The sequence below is a fragment of the Ictalurus punctatus genome, chromosome 1 (genome assembly GCF_001660625.3).
Source record: "Ictalurus punctatus breed USDA103 chromosome 1, Coco_2.0, whole genome shotgun sequence".
Lineage (NCBI taxonomy): Eukaryota > Metazoa > Chordata > Actinopteri > Siluriformes > Ictaluridae > Ictalurus > Ictalurus punctatus.
Window position 1 is genome coordinate 16,747,800 of NC_030416.2, and position 18,768 is coordinate 16,766,567.

At 39.0% G+C, this 18,768-nt stretch overlaps 1 protein-coding gene across 7 annotated transcripts in view; it reads left to right on the forward strand.

Moving 5' to 3' along the window:
* sema6e (sema domain, transmembrane domain (TM), and cytoplasmic domain, (semaphorin) 6E) overlaps window positions 1–18,768 on the forward strand; it is a 147,078-nt gene that overhangs the window by 55,859 nt on the left and 72,451 nt on the right. The window lies entirely within an intron of this gene.

The following is an 18,768-nucleotide window of genomic DNA, read 5'->3' on the forward strand; positions in this document are numbered from 1 at the left end:
CACATGTACAGTAGAGCTGTGTCCTGCAATGCTGCACTGAAATCATTTGGAATGGAACACGAAAGAGGAGTACGGAGGAAAACACTGTCGAATGGTGAAATCGAAGAAGAATACATGATCAGGGTGTGTGTACGGGCATGAAGACCCAGCAGCAGCCTGCATACAGGCTCACATTCCATACACTACTGAATGATCTTAAGCTGCTGTGGTATCCTTTGTTTCTGTAGATGTATGTACAGTAGACCCAGGTGTGAGAGGTATGAAATCTCAAGCTTGCGTAAGATTTTAGTAAAAGTGAGCTCAAGCTAGCTAAATCAAAATCTCAAAATAAAGCGTTCCCTACAACACACCTTCAAGTGACCTAGGGTAGAATGTCTGGATGCTAGTGCAAGAGGTGGGTCTGTCTTATTCACGGGTGATTAGAGCTGTCACCTGATTTGTTTTATCTCATGTTAACATTCTGTGATACATCACAAAGTGGAGGGTTTTTTTTTTTTTCCTCTGAACATGTATTTTATTTATAGCTGACTGCATATGAGGAGAATACTTATGAACAAACACCTTTAATTCACTACTGCAACATACACATGTTCATTTAGCTGATATTTTTCCAGCAGCCCTCACTGGATATCAGTTTTTTTTAGTACTTTTATATACATAAATTGCAATATTCGTTGTTATTTTTCCTAGAAATGTTACTCATTTTTTCACTCGGGTAATAATAATTATTAAGTCCATCCCACTGTCCTCTTGTTGTCCACTGTCCAAACCTGTGGCTGTGAGCTGTGAATGGTACGGTCCTTCGGTAGGGTAGCATGCTCCCTAGGGCCTAGGCAGAGAAGGCTGCTGGTGGAATAGGGACACACACACACACACACACACACACACACACACACACACACACACACACACACACACACACACACACACACACACACACAGAGAGAGAGAGAGCCCGACCGTGCATCTGAACTCCTGATGCACAAAATTGCACCGACACACACATACAGTCTCAGATGCTTTTCTGTTGTAGTGACTGACGGCCAGCCTCATGGTCATGGATTTTAACATACAGAGCATTACACACCAAGGAAGTAGATACAAACGTAACCTTGACTTTGTCTGTCTGCTGCAGTCATTTTCACTCACAGAGGGAGAATCGTGAAGTTTGTGTGCTCAGTCTCTGAGAGAGCCACAGGGTTTCTGGAACCTAGAAAAGCACCAGTCCTGTTGCTCTCTGAGAAACACCATGAACCTGGAACAAATTGCTCTCGCCCCACTGCCAGGCTGAGCATTGGAGCACACAGGCTGCCCTGTAGGAAGAATCTTTAATACACAAACTCACACAGTCACTTAATGCAGTATCTCACAATCAGTGAACTGTAACCCTCATATTAACACGCATGCTGTGATCATTAATTCATGCCTGGACAGGGTAACTAGTTCTTAACCTGCATTTACACTGGTAGCTCAGCTTGCTCACTATATTTGCCTAGTGGCCGTTCTTATCTCGGGTTTCTCTGGCTAAATATACAGCTAGTTACAGAAGGTGTGCAAAACCACCCATTTGACCAAAATTGCCTATAGCACTAAAAATGCCTATACCACTAAAAATGCCTATACCACTAACCATTAAAATGCCTATACCATTAAAATGCCTATACCACTAATATGCCTATACCACTAAAAATGCCTATACCACTAAAATGCCTATACCACTAACCATTAAAATGCCTATACCACTAACCATTAAACTGCCTATACCACTAAAATACCTATACCATTAACCGTTAAAATGCCTATACCACTAACCATTAAACTGCCTATACCACTAAAATACCTATACCATTAACCGTTAAAATGCCTATACCACTAACCATTAAACTGCCTATACCACTAAAAATGCCTATACCACTAAAATGCCTATACCACTAAAATGCCTACACTACTAACCACTAAAATGCCAATACCACTAAAATGCCTATACCACTAAAATGCCCATACCACTAAAAATGTCTATACCACTAAAAAATGCCTATACCGCTAAAAATGCCCATACCACTAACCATTAAACTGCCTATACCACTAAAAATGCCTATACCACTAACCATTAAAATGCCTGTACCACTAACAATTACACTGCCTATACCACTAAAAATGCCTATACCACTAACCATTAAATTGCCTATATCACTAAAATACCTATACCACTAACCATTAAAATGCCTATACCACTAAAAAATGCCTATACCACTAAAAATGCCTATACCACTAACCATTAAAACGCCCATACCACTTAAAATGCCTATACCACTAGCCATTAAAATGCCTATGCCACTAACCATTAAACTGCCTATACAACTAAAAATGCCTATACCACTAGCTATTAAAATACCTATACCACTGAAATACCTATACCATTAACCACTAAAATGCCTGTACCATCAAATATGCCTATACCACTAAAATGCCTATACCACTAAAATGCCCATACCACTACAAATGCCTATACCACTAAAATGCCCATACCACTACAAATGCCTATACCACTAAATTGCCTATACTACTAAAAATACCTATACCACTAAAATGCCTATACCACTAAAATGCCTATTCCACTAAAAATGCCTATACCACTAAAAATGCCTATACCACTAAATTGCCTATACCACTAAAAATGCCTATACTATTAACCACTAAAATGCCTATACCACTAAATTGCCTATACTACTAAAAATGCCTATACCACTAAAATGCCTATACCACTAAATTGCCTATACTACTAACCACTAAAATGCCTATACCACTAAATTGCCTATACTACTAAAAATGCCTATACCACTAAATTGCCTATACCACTAAATTGCCTATACCACTAAATTGCCTATACCACTAAAAATGCCTATACCACTAAAAATGCCTATACCACTAAAATGCCTATACCACTAAAATGCCTATACTACTAGCCATTAAAATGCCTATGCCACTAACCATTAAACTGCCTATACCACTAAAAATGCCTATACCACTAGCTATTAAAATACCTATACCACTGAAATACCTATACCATTAACCACTAAAATGCCTGTACCATCAAATATGCCTATACCATCAAATATGCCTATACCACTAAAATGCCTATACTACTAAAAATGCCTATACCACTAAAATGCCTATTCCACTAAAATGCCTATACCACTAAAATGCCTATACTGCTAAAAATGCCTATACTACTAACCACTAAAATGCCTATACCACTAAAATGCCTATACTACTAAAAATGCTATACCACTAAAATGCCTATACTACTAACCACTAAAATGCCTATACTACTAAAGTGCCTATACCACTAAAATGCCTATTCCACTAAAAATGCCTATACCACTAAAATGCCCATACCACTAAAAATGCCTATACCACTAAAATGCCTATACTACTAACCACTAAAATGCCTATACTACTAACCACTAAAAATGCCTATACCACTAAAATGCCTATACCACTAAAATGCCTATACCACTAAAATGCCTATACTACTAAAATGCCTATACTACTAACCACTAAAATGCCTATACTACTAAATTGCCTATACCACTAAAAATGCCTATACCACTAAATTGCATATACCACTAAAAATGCCTATACCACTAAAATACCTATACCACTAAAAATGCCTATACCACTAAAAATGCCTATACCATTAACCACTAAAATGCCTATACCAACAAATATGCCTGTACCACTAAAATGCCTATACTACTAACCACTAAAAATGCCTATACCGCTAAATTGCCTATACCACTAAAAATGCCTATACCACTAAAATGCCTATACCATTAACCACTAAAATGCCTGTACCATCAAATATGCCTATACCATCAAATATGCCTATACCACTAAAATGCCTATACTACTAACCACTAAAATGCCTATACCACTAAAATGCCCATACCACTACAAATGCCTATACCACTAAAATGCCTATACCACTAAAAATGCCTATACCACTAAATTTCCTATACTACTAAAAATGCCTATACCACTAAAATGCCTATACTACTAAAAATGCCTATACCACTATATTGCCTATACCACTAAAATGCCTATAATACTAAAAATGCCTATACCACTATATTGCCTATACTACTAAAAATGCCTATACCACTAAAATGCCTATTCCACTAAAATGCCTATACCACTAAAAAGCCTATACCACTAACCACTAAAATGCCTATACTACTAAAAATGCCTATACCACTAAAATGCCTATACCACTAAATGCCTATTTTGAACATTGACAGATCTCTGCTAAAAATAGAAAATCCCTGCCATGCATTTGCAGCAGACCCACGATTTCTCCTAGGGTAGTGTGGTTTTGTTTTGTATGCAGATGGTAAAGAGCTTCATTCTTCTTCAAGAACTTAAACATTCTGGGTTAAGGTGACTAGTTACTTGGACCTTGTAATATTGATGCTTTTAGACAGGTCTAAGACAGCATGAAGGCAAAATGTCCTACTAAGCCCAGTCCTAATGGAATACAGAAGTTTTTCTGAGATTAAAAATAGAATGCTAAAAGCAAATCAGGCCGTGTGTGTGTGTGTGTGTGTGTGTGGGTGATAATTTGGACTTTAGCTGGTATCTATCCTCCGTGAGAAGCCGAGAGCATTTTCCCACGGCTCATTGATATTCCGAGCGGGTAGCGCATTAAGTGCGGTATTGATCCGCAGATATGATGCATCCTCTGGGATTCACCCAAAGCTGATCTGGGGTCCATTCTGTCAGTACATCTTATCACTTCAAGCCCTCTTCCAGGCATTCAGAATGGCGTGAGGAGACAGATGTGGGTGCGTGTTTCGGTGTGTGGGTGTATTTGTCTTATTTGTGAGTCAGTGTAAATTCATTTACCTTTCTCTTTCACTTTGATATTTTCTCCACAGTTCTGGGATAATGCTTAAAAAGAGCAACATTGGACGTTTAAGAGCTGTGCGTGAACCTTCAGCTACTTTTGCTTTAAAATGACAGAATTTGCATCTCCTTAAGCTTGGGATTATTGCACAACTCAGAGACTTCCTCCTCTTACCCAAAATGCGTGTCTCAGGCTTGAAGAGGGAAAAGGGAGAAGCAGAGTAGTAGTGTGGCACGAACGAGACCCTTTTTCTGAGATAACCTGAGAATTGTTTTAAAATGTGTCTCCTCCATGCTGATGTGTGCACTCTTGTGTGTTTCTTGCACACAGGATGAAGCAATTACTGAGGGAATGAAGGAATAAAAGTTGATGAACCCCCAGGTTTTGGCCGATATAGTTCTTTTTTTCCGTCTAGTTTTTTATTATTATTATTATTATTATTATTATTATTATTATTATTGTCTACAACAGACTTGAATAATGAAGTTGACACCTCAACTTTAAGAAATCATAAATATATTTCACTAAAAAAAAGGCATGGAAACACAGTCATGTTGGGATACAAAGAACCTGTTGGTTATTGAACCAGTTTAACAAACATAGTGGTAAAGTCTTGCGGTCTCAGACTGCCTAAAGATCTCTAAAACCATATTAGTTTAATGAGATTTAATCAAGTTGTTGGTTCAACAAAATGGACATAAGCGTAATCAAAGTTTGTAATCTATATTGACTCTGTGTCCACGGTGCTCCTGCACTGCAGTGGAAACGGACTCGCTCAATGCGATTTTCTCTCTTTTCACTTTTGGAGCTAATCACACTTCAGTTATATGGTATAAGCTTACTACTGATTAAGATCCATACCAAAGAAAATTAGGTGTAAGTTCTGGAAATATCATAGTAGATTAGGTTTCCATAACTGATGAACTAAACTGTGTTTGATTGTGGGCATGATATTGTGGATGCTACTGCAAGGGTGCTACATTATGAGTTCAATTTGGAATAATGGCGTATTGCAGGTGAAAGAGTACAGCCTGAAACCATGCTTCTACTTATTCCCTTCATGGAAGCTCAGAAATGAGAAATATAAATACCAACAGGCAATATGGAAAAATATTACAAAAGTATAGAAGTTGTTGATGCATAGTGGCACTTTTATTCAACTTGAGATGAGGGCATATCATTTCCTTCTAACACGGACCTGTTCAATTCATTTTCTTTTAAAATGGATGTTTACATTATCCCTTAGTCATCTGCTTAAATTGAGCTGAGCTACTGCAGTCTGTTTTTTTTTTTTTTATTATTATTTTATTTATTTTTAATCCCCCCAAGTCTTTCAAGACTTAATCAAATGAAAAGGTAAAAGGTACCAAAGCATTCGGGGCCTCATGGCCAGACTGTGTAACAGCTTCTTCCCCCAAGCCATCAGACTCCTCAGTACTCGGAGACTGGACCGACACATACACTCTGAACTGAACACCATCCCTCTCCCATTGCAATATTTGCACATTCCTGCATTATATTTGTAATAACTGCTATGTCCATATTTGGTATAAGCTAATCTGCTGAAGTTTAAGTCATAGCATGTTATGTTCACATTTACAACATTGTTAAATGGTATAAATTTTTAGTATTGTTACTCTTTGGTAACTATCTTTTACACTGCCTGTTATATCGGACACTTCCACACTAAAACTGTAAACAGGGCCTACGGGGGGGTTAAAGTAAAATTTTTAGCCCTCGCAAAGTGGAATACTCGGGAGGTGGTACTTTATCAAAAGCCAGGACCTTTGGGGGTGGGACTTGGGTGCTGAATGTGCTGATTGGTTGAGTGCACACAGCATTTGTTTTTTCAGCCACCATTTTTTAAAAGTCTGTTGCGGTGTGTACAGTAACAGTTGTTTATTGCGATTCGAATCAACACAATGGAGTTTCTTTAAAAATACGACCGATGAACTGACGACGAGGTTCAGGCCTTAAGTATTTATGCCGAGGATGAAATACAGCGGGAACTGGAAACGGCGACCCGCAATGAAAAAGTCTAGTTAAAAATACCAAGTGGGTTAAGCGAGCTGGGCGTTGTTCACCCAGGACAACAGTGCAGAGAGAAGCTCAAGCGTGCACGTTCGTCTCAGTCGTCTCAGCAACAGCTGATAAAATCCGTTCGCTTACTTTAAGTCTAGCGTTACGAGCATTCTGAATTCGCTTTACTACCACTGTTCGTCTCTTCTCCAGCGTTTTCTCAATTACCTCCTTAGCAAAGCAATACATCACAATGAACAGCAGCACAGATTGAATCTCCTCCATGCTTGTTGTTGTGCAGTGTCATTATCAGATTACAGAAAATAGACTGTCCGTTTTGAAAACACAAACCTTTAACCAAAAAAAAAAATAATGAATAACTGAAACTCCGTGACCAGGAATCAAACCCAGGCTACAGTGGGGAGCGCGCTGAATCCTAACCACTACACCCCCGGTTTAGTTGCAGCAAACTTTTTTTTGTTACTGTTCATAGGTTTGTGTTCCAATCAGAGCCTGCTACATGTTTTTATGAGCTGAACAAACATTTTACGCTATTACATCATTAAAAAATCAGCTTACTTTGTGTCAATAATCAGTTTGATTGTAGCATACTTTGAGGCTTCATATCCTCGCCAAGGGCTTGTCGAGCAGTCATACGTCATCCGACTAATTTGCCTAATCTTCACGGTACTTTAGACCGCGATGGAAATGCAGACAACAAAGGTCTGGAGGAACCAAATCGTCCCTTGAAAAAAGTTCCTGGGATTAATTGTTCTGGGTAATTTCAGTGGAAAAGCGGCTAAAAATATAGACGTTCCACATGATGTTCCCAGCCACTCAGGACTGAGTTGAAATCTTGTCTTTTACTTAGCAGTTATTTCCTGTACAGGCAAGTTATTCTTTTATATCGCTAACCTGATTGCCCTCAAGCTTAAATTAGATTATTCATGGAGCTGGATTTTAGAAATCAGTTGGCTTGGGAGGATGAAGTCAAGCGAAATCCCTGCCTCTTTCCTCTGGAATACTCACAGTCCTTCACAGTCATCATTTCATGCTTAATGCATGTCTGCTATCTACAGTTGATGGAAGCATATGATTGTGGAGGCTTATTTTGACTCCAAGTAATAAACTCCTAGTACTAATTTTTTTTTCTTAAATCCTTTGAAGATTTGATTTGAGTGTCGAATGTTAATGTGTCTAAACTCATACATATCAAAGTTTTTTTTTTTCCTCATTTGAACATCAAACACCATCACTGAGAACAACCATGCTTCTTTTTTTTGCATAATGTAGCATGAATGTTGTATTCTTTGCAGTTTCTAGTTAGAAACCAGAAATAAAAAGCTGTAGACATTTGCACGCTATATTTACTAAACCAATACAGGAAAGCACAGAAATGAATGTTCCTCGCATCATTCACGCGCATACCACGCCTGTAAAATGGAAAGCATTGCAGAGTGATTGCTGCTTCTTGTGTAAAATAGGCTTAAAAAACAAGCCCACGCATCACGCTGTACTTGTTTGTCATCTCTACATGCGTGAAGGTGAAGTGGGAATTCTGTAGAAATCCATTGAAATAGAACGCTCCCGCTTTCACTGTGAACTTTATTTCGAATCATTCTCTACAAAGATGTCATGATTGTGCAAACTGTAATTTTATAGTACAGTCCTTGTACAGTAATTATACTCATGGACGATTTAAAAAAAAAAAGGCACACAGCCTGTTTTATTCACTGCTCTACTGTCTTATGTCACATTTTTATTGCGATCAACAGACACCCTATTATATCTCCTATAGATATTTATCTAGTTGTCGGTTGATGAGGTAGACCATAAGAAATGTTTCCTTGTTAACCCTTTGAGAAGTCTCAACAATTTCCGAGTCAGTTCCTAACCATGCCAGATAGCTGTATACATTTCATCCATAACTACTTCTCCTTTCCTCATCAGGTAACACAATTGTTTTAGGTCAGCTTCTAACTTGTGAGATGCTTGCACTCAGTCTGAACCATGTGACACCTTTTGGAGTGAAAAAGCACAGATGTTGATAAGGACATTTCAGCTTGCCTATTTCTGTGGGGTTTTTTTCCTTCAGAGAAATCACAGATGTTATGATGTTATCATTCTTTGGAGTTTTGTTATTTATTATTTATATGGACGTGTAGGCATTTTAATATATACACTGGGGGGAAAAAAAGCTCATTAAATGTATTTAATTGGTTCCACGTGATTGAATTGAGCTCCATTTACATAATTTGTTTTTGTGCATCCAACGTGATTTGATTATATATTTTCAATACCCTGAATACAATCAAACTCCACACTCTCACCTGAGCAAAGGATTAAACCCAGGTTGCAGGTATGCTGCAACAGCCACAATACCGCTGCACTGTTCGAACACATACATTTGAATCATGCTCATCTAAATACTATAGTTTATAAGACCTGTCAGTACCAACATCCCCACAAGATTTCATAATGTAATTGGTTCATGTTAATACTATGTGAATAGTATTACGTAATCGCATTACGTAATTCAACCTTGTAATTAAAAGCTTGTTTAAACGACGTTTAGCATGAGCAATGAAATGTTTTGATGGGAAATGTAATATTTTTACGTAAACCTTACTTAATGTTTTTTTTCTTTTCTTAAATCTAACCGACCACATCTACCATTTATCACAATTGTTAGAATATATCCAGTGTCCCAGAAGTCTCCATACATGTGTTTGCCAGCACCACGTCGGTTGTACCTTCATCAGTGGATGTTCGGTTGGTCAGCAACACTTCCAGTCTTTTTGAATTTGATAATGAGTTTGGCAAGAGTGTCGTGTGTGATGTTTCCTGTTAAAGTCCATTGCTTCCTGATCCACCCATGAGAGTGAGATCAATACGTTCTTCTTTTGTCAGAGGCATTCTTATAGCCTATCTGGGAAAAATGTGTATATATATATAAATATTTTGGAAGACCTTTTGCTAAAAAACAAAGTTAATTTCCCCTATGTATTGAGACTTTTGGGACACCCTGTAGTTTTTTGTTGTTGTTCTTGATTGGTTCGTTTTTTTTTGGGGTGTAGGGGTTGTCAAAAAATAAATAAAAATGTTCTCCAGATTACAAATGCTTTTATACTCTTACTGATGATGAAAGATTGATCGTATTTCTTTATTCATCCTTTAATCAGTAAATGTGATTACCAATGTGGCTTTTTTTGTTTTGCAAAGTAGATGAAAGTAGATTGAATTATTAATGTAAGAGACATCGTTAGCAATTAGTGCATTTTATATGGCTCAGTCTGATTCTGTCCAGTACTCGAATCAGTGAAAGTCTTGCTATTACACAATAAACACTTTTACTTGAGGTTTGGCAGGAGACAGTTGTCCCTCAGGACTCCGCAAGTACCCATCTAAATTCAGACACGCTATAAATAAAGAACTCAAGTGCTGTAACCTCTGTGACATTTGTATTTGCTGAGGCCGTCATCATTAGGGATGCTGCACTGCCTCTGTAGGACTAGGTGAGGATTTGAGAGTGCACTAGAGCACAGGCGGACAAGATGCACCGTGTCCACTCTGCTTGTGTATTGTGTGAGAGAGAGAGAGAGAGAGAGAGAGAGAGAGAGAGAGAGAGAGAGAGAGAGAGAGAGAGAGAGAGAGAGAGTGAGTGAGTGAGACAAAAAGAGAGGGAGGTCCAGACAGACTGATTGGAGCCAGGTCCCCATTACTGCACCAGAGAGGGCATCAGAACACATCATCTGTACTGCTCTCCCACACACCCCCTCTTCAAAGGACTTAAATCAGCCTCTACAACAAACAAACAACACACGAACAACCCTATACTTTTTTTTTTATTTTTTATTTTTTTTTATGAATCATTGATCTGTTGTTCATGCCCCTCTTTTGAAACCCAGAGTCTTGCTTTCTTTTATATTTCCCTGATGACAGGAATGAACAATTGCTTAAAAATATCCAAACTGCCATTCTGGAGGAGGAAAAACAAGACAAGGCCATGAATATTACGTAATCTCTGGGGAAAGTCATATTTCAGAGTTGTGTTGATGGTTGTGATACAACAGTCTGACCGTAATAGTATCTCAGAAAGGCTAGAAGTGTGTGTGCTTGTATGTGTATATGTTGATTGGGGGGGGGTTAATTTCTTGATACATTAACTATAAGAGGTTTTTAATGGAAATGTCTGTTAAAAATTAGGTTGGTGGTATTAGGTGTGTGTGTGTCGTTTGATACTTTTATAAATGAGGGATGTAAACTGCTCTGAATGTCTCTCTTTACCTCCACCTGTCCTGCTATATTTCTTTATTTATCTCTGTCCAAATTCTCTCTATATACACAGGATACTTTATCTCCTCTCTGCCTTCCCATGCGTGCACGCACGCATGCACACACACACACACACACACACACACACACACACACACACACACACACACACACATTCTCTTTCTTCCCCTCTCTTTCTCTCTCTCTCACACATAGCCACACACACATATTCTTACTCATGTCAGCTGTGGCACAAGAATAATGGCCCCTTATTGGCTCTTGCACACAGACTAATGAGAATCTCAAATCCGACAAGCAGAGTGCATTTATCACGTACTTACACTTAATGACACCACCACTTCTGTGGCTTAACTTCACACACCGATTGTGTGCAAAAATACACACACACACACACACACACACACACATATATATATTATAGAGGCTTCCAGGCTCTTCTGCCTTCTATTAGATAAGTGTGATTTATAATTTGCAAGAAATCGGTGTGTATTTTTACTTGCAAGGCAAAACTGTCTACTGTGAAAATATTGAGTCAAATATAGTAGTATACACTGACAAAGCACTTTATTAGGAACACTATACTAATACTGGGTAGGGCCTCCCTTTGCTCTGAAAACAGCCTCAGGTATTCGTGGCATAGATTCCACAAGAAGTTGGAAACATTCCTTTTAGATTCTGGTCTATGTTGATATGATTGCATCATGTAGTTCCTGCAGATATTTACTGTATTTTCATGCTGTGAATCTCCTGTTCTATAACATCCCAAAGCTGTTCTACTGGATTCAGATCCAGTAACTTGGAAGGCCACTGAAGAACAATGAACTCATCATGTTCATTAAACCAGTTTGAGACGACTCTTGTTTTGTGACTTGGTGCATTATCATGCTGGAAATAACCATTAGAAGACTGTAAATTGTGGCCATGAAGGGATTCACATGGTCAGCAACAATACTCACGTAGGCTGTGACTTTCAAGCGTTGATTGATTGGTATTAACGGGTCCAAAGTGTGCCAAGGAAACATTCCCCCCACCTCCAACATTTACACCACCTCCACCAGCCTGGACTGCTGACACAAGGTGGGTTGGGTCCATGGGTTCATGCTACTGGCGACAAATTCTGACCCTACCATCTGTGTGCCTCAGCAGAAACCGAGATTCCCCGGAGCAGGCTACAAGGTTCGATATATTGTGCATTCTGAGATGCTTTTCTGCTCACAATTGTACAGAGTGGTTAACTGAGTTACTGTAGCCTTTCTTTCAGCTCGAACCAGTCTGACCATTCTTCATCGACCTCTCTCATCAACAAGGCGTTTCTCTATACAGACTTGCTGCTCATTGGATGTTTTGTTTTTACTTTATTGTACCGTTCTGAGTAAACTCCACAGGGTATTGTGCATCAAAATCCCAGGAGATTAGCCATTACAGAAATACTCAAACCAGCCCATCTGGAACCAACAATCATGCCATGGTCAAAATCACTGAGATCACATTTTGCCCGCTGTCTGATGGTTGATGTGAAAATTCCCTGAAGCTGCTGGCCAGTATCTGCATGATTTTATGCACTGCATGGCTGCCACATGATTGGCTGATTAGATAATTGCATGAATGTGTAGAAGTACAGGTGTTCCTAATAAAGTGTTCAGTGAGTATAGTAATATTTTCTGCAGGTTTGCTGATTGAAACATGACGGGTTGTGACAGGCCTTGAGTTTGTGGTATACTCCCTTAGAGCCGTTGCTTTGGGCAGGTATGGACACAGCAATTACTTTTGGGTGTAGACCAAAACAACTGCAAGAACATGATTCAACTCTGATTCGAATAATTCACGGGATTATCAAAACTTGACAGCATGGTTCTTGTCTTGCCCGTTCTCACACACACCCTGAGTGTGTCTGTCAGTACGTTTGCATGGACAACAATAAGCCAATATTAACCCGATTAAGACAACACTCTGATTAAGAAACTAGCATGTAAACAGCGATTATTGTTTACCTTAATCCGACTAAAGTCATACTCGAAGTAAAGACTAATTGAATTTGGACATGTGGAGTCTTCCTGTTTTAGTCGCATTATCGAAGTGTGTTATAGATATGTACATACCTTAATCACACTGTTAACATCGTGTGAGTTTTCACCACATTTTGTGACAGGACACGTACACACACGGCGGGGCTCAACCGTTTCATGGCAAACAAGAGAGCACAGCCTACTATATATTAGCAAAAATACATGTATCTCGGCTACTATATAGTAGGTAATTACGCGGTTTTGGACGCAGCCCACGGCTTTAAGCAGTCGTCTGTTTGCACGTATAGCATGACAAATAATTAACTGCACTTGAAGCTTCGGTAAAGTTAAAAATGAAACACCCAAAACTGTATACGGTACCATAATGAAGACCAACCGTATGATGATACGTGAAATTCTGGAGGGAACGTCGGCCAGCGAGGCGTGGGGACATAACGATGTGTGTCGTTAATCGATCTCCGTTCTATAACATGTAAAACCTGAACATGAAAGGAATATTCCAAAAGCAACTCGTGTAAACACCTTAATCACAATATTGTCTTATTCAGAATAAGGTCAATGATTAGATTACTGCTGTCCATGTAAACGTAGTCAGTATCTCTGGTTTTTAAAAGAAAATGAATCGCTCTGTTTGGGGCTAGACAAGCAGATTCTTTAACGTAACACCAGTAAATGAATGTGCCGTGTTGATTTTCATGCATTTCCTGACTATTTTATGCCATTTTATAAAATACAAGTGTTGACCATGTGGTAAGAATTGCACCAATACAAGGCTCAACATCTGGTTTTACCAATACAGTAGCAACTAGCCTAAGCTAGTTGAAATTTGTTTTTTAATTACTTAATTTGTTTGTAATTTATTAATTGGTAAAGCTGTATTTGCTCTTAAAGTCTTGTGTGTTAAATGAGGAGAGTGCTTCTCCATGAAATTCATGCCCTAGAGCACTTTGTGGTCAGGCTACTCTGCATTTCTCTGCATTCTGTGCTTCCTGTGTGATATCTCTTCTCTTCCATGGTTTGTCTTTATTTCTGATAAGCAACTGTTGGTAAGTCTGAACACCAGAGAGCAGAGGCCTGGCACTGAAGTCTAATTAGCGTCGTATCTAAGCCGCATTGGGGCACATAATCAGTTTTGGGATTAGCATTAAGATTAGATAAGGCATTATCCATCTTGCAGTGATTGAGGTCCAGCTTTTTCAGCTCAGTTTGTAACACTAACACGCACACACACACACACACACACAGACACACACACACACACACACACAAAAAAAAAAATCCTGTCCGGGCCAGATTCTTAAATAGTCTGAACCTGCTCACGGCGCCACCAGATGCTTCATTATGGAACAGTTCTGAGCAAAACAAGGAAAAAATTTAAATTTGTAGCAGTAACAACTTACAATTAGTGATCAAATAGTCAGTATTCTGTAATAACTTGTATTTCTATCATTTGTATTTAGAATTGCATCCAACCTGTTTCATATCCTCTTTTGGATGCTCTCAGGTTTGACTCTGACGTGCTGTTTTGTATTGCTGTGTTGTTACGCTCACATTTTGTTTTCATTAAAAAAAATATTTTCTGGTAAATATATTGTACAATTAGAGTATTTTTCCTCCTATAACTCATGCGTTATGCAACTTTTGCACTCAATTGTATGCATTATGGTGTTCAGAGTGCTGGGGGTGTTTGTAAGGAAGAATATAAGGTTGGGAAGGTTACTTTGAAAATACATCCCATGCCACATTGATTGCCTGATTTAAAATTGTAATCAGTGACAATCAAAAGTTCCCAAACCCAGTAACATCTCCTGATTACATTCCACTACTTTTTAATTACTTGTCATATAAAGTATGAAGAGTGGCACTGTGGCGCAGCGGGTAGCGTTGCTGTATCACAGCTTTAGGGTCTCATTATGATGCTTGAGCTTACAATCTGTGTGGAGTTTCGCATGTTTTCACTGTGTCTGGGTAGATTTCCTCAGATTTCCTACCATCATGATAAGAAACTTTAAAACTCTAGCTGTGAGTGTGTGTGTGTGTGTGTGTGTGTGTGCGTGCGTGGCACTCAGCAATTGACTTGGCAATTGAATGGTCCTATTTAGTGCCCAGTGTTCCTGGGATAGGCTCCAGATCCATTTCAGTCCTGATCAGGATGAAGCAGCGATTGAAGATGAATAAATGAAAAAGTAAGAACATAAACTTGTAAAAAGTGTTTCTAACCAGTCTTAATAACAGATATCGTCACTGACTGCGTTTACATGGACAGCAGTAATCTAATTATTGACCTTATTCTAAGTAAGACAGTATCGTGATTAAGTGTTTACATGAGTTGCTTTTAGAATACTCCTTTAATGTTCAGGTTTTACATGTTATAGAACATAGCTCGATTAACTACGCACATCATTACGTCAACGCACCACACCGTCCGACGTTCCCTCCAGAATTTCAAGTATCAACATACAGTTGGTCTTTGTTATGGTACCGTATACAGTTTTGGGTGTTTCATTTTCAATTTCACGAAAGCTTCAAGTGCAGTTAATTATTTGTCATGCTATACGTGCAAATAGACGACTGCTTGAAGCCGGGGCTGCGTCCCAAACTGCGTGCTTACATGTATGTATTTCGCCTACTATATAGTAGGTAAATACACGGTTTCGGACACAGTCGTGCTCTCTTGTTTGCCATCAAGCAGTTGAGCGCTGCCATGTGTGTACGTGTCCTGTCGCAAAATGCGGTGAAAACTCACACGACGTTAATAGTAGGATTAAGGTGTGTACATATCTGTAATACACTTCTATAATGCGACTAAAACAAGAATACACGTCTTAATTCGATTTGTGTGTACATCGAGTATGACTTCAGTTAGATTAAGGTAAACAATAATTGCTGTTTACATGCTAGTTTCTTAATCAGAGTATGTCTTAATCAATGTAAACATGTTACTGTCCACTATCTTCTAAAAATTTAGTTTTGTGTTTTTTATTATTATTATTATTATTTTTTTTGTAAAAATCTAAACTTAAAAGTAACTATTTTCATTCTGTAATATAATTATTACGGCTGTTTTCCTGTACCCGTAACAGATAAATCTCCGTTCTGTTTTTGAATGTGTACAGTAATGCCATTATCTGGCTCTTCTGCAGTCCTGAGTACAGCATTATTTTGAGTAGATATATAGAGAAGCGGTTCGCTTGTCCCTTGGAGAACAGACAATATGATGAAGTATTTAATTTGAGAGTGGAGGTTGGAACGCACAAGCATGATGGGAACGTCACCTTGAAACATGCACACATTGTCTCTCTCTCCCTCGCACCCACTCAGCAGCTCTGATTGGAATATCACTCATTTGAAAATAGTGCAGCCATTGTGGGTAGGCACCTGCTGGGATGTGCAGGACAATGCAGCTGTCACTTGCCTTCTACATGCTTCCTTTTCTTCCTGATTAGCTTTCAGAGACTGTTCAGTTGTGTGCGTGTGTGTGCACATGCTCAGTGCAGAAAATGAAAACGTCGAAGGGAATTGAAAGACCTGCACTTTATCCTCTTATCACTTGAAGTGTTCTGCCATATAGCTTTCTACATATTCTTGCTCAGATTTATTTATTCCCCCCCCCCAATTGTGAAGGTTAATAAGAAGATTCTATTGTGCTGTGAGGTGCTGTATTGGCAAGAATTGGTCCAGGGTCAGAAAGTAGATCTTGATTAGAACTCATGCTGATGTAGCATGTGTTTGGATGAATGAAATCCTGCCCTTGACACTTCTCTATTTCTGTATTCAGCCACGAGTTGATACTTTGCCGATTTCATAGTAAAAAAATCTTTATTCAAAGGGAGGAACCCAAGAACACGTGTAGTGGACCGATCGAGAAGGACACGATGGCATATAAATGGAATGACAGGAAATGGAGATAAATGTGAACGAGCAGGTTGGGTCTCTGAAGCCACATTAATGGACACACGCTCATGAGATGAAACAACGATCAGAGAGACCTTGCTTAATGGAGACGTCACCATGCATTCTGTTCTAGAACTGCTACTGAGCCTATTTCAAAGCTATCGGAGACATCACAGGCCTTATCTCTCTCTCTCTCTCACACACATGCATTCCCCTGGTGCAGCACAGAACCCGCAGAGCGCTATCATTTACTGGTTTACTACACACCGCAGACCTCTTGTGATTCAACGAGTTTCGCTCTCTGCGGTTTGCCTGAGAGGCGAGAGTGGCAAAAAATGCCATTTCAGTCAATGTAGGTTGTTTTGCTGTTTTATTGGTTCGTGGTTTTTAAAATGCCATTACACACAGTCAGAGAATAAAAGTGAGCTCTTAAGAATTTTGAGATCTTGAGGGCTGGCATATGGCTCCAGTGTGGACTAACTGGTTTGTTTGAGGACCTTCATGTGTGTAAGTGTGTGAGAGAGACTGCTGTGGTTCTGGGCAGTGTGTGTGTGATGGTGGTGGTGATGTGGTTTGGTATATGATACCTGTGATTTTGTTGTACACACCATCCCAACTTGGAGCACTTAACAGTGATCCTCGGCCGCTGTTAGAGACGCATGGTTACTGTAAAGCTCTTGGGATTGCTCCTACAATGGCTGGGTAACCTTTCACTGTTTTCCACTTCTTTGCCCTAATTATAACTAATATATTGCCCATTGCTAAGCTTTTTGTAAACCTTAAGCTTTTTAAATATCTAATTATGGTCTCAAACATTTTATTTTTCCCCCCAGAGCATCTATTTTAGTAACGATACACAGATTTACGTTCCGTTACAGGTTTAGTGTTTGCTGTTAGTAGAGTTCAGGTACTCGATCCCACACTCTCCATTTATTCACCCACACGGAGCCTCCGTAATAAAATTGACACCATAAAAGCAAAAGATTTTTTTTAATAATGTTTGTAACATTATATCACATCCTTCAAATCCAACATCAGAATGTAGGGAATTTCCTTTCCATTCGTTTCTCTTAGCGCTGCAGGTAAGACTTCTAGCTATCACTACTCTTGCATGGGAGTTTCAGTGTGTTCATGAATGCCTGTTTCCACTGGAAGAATCCATTTGAGTGTTGCTTTCGCGTGATGTGTAGCGGGAGGTGATTGTGAATAATGGTGCAGTTTGCAATTACTATAGTTTATATGTAACTTTTATATAGCTTATAGCTTGTATGTATACTGTACTATATACTATAGGTTAGTCTTGCAAGCGAACTTCTAGCCAGTGTAAGAGAAGAGCCAGTGATTAATCCCGTAACTAAGCTAACTTTTGTCATGTTAACTGTTTGCCCGTGTACTCTGTAGCTGATTTTGATGATGATTTCTACAGAAAGGGGTTCAGAGCTGTGTTAGTGTGTGCATATTGGATCACTGTACTATGAAGAAGCTTTCCCTCCCAGATGCACTTTAACAGACATATTGGAGCTGAGCTTGGCATGTTCCAGCATTGCAGTCCTCTCACACAGAATTTGGGGTTCCTCTCTCTCTCATATTAATGAATATTCACCAAACTTCAACGAGAGCTCACTA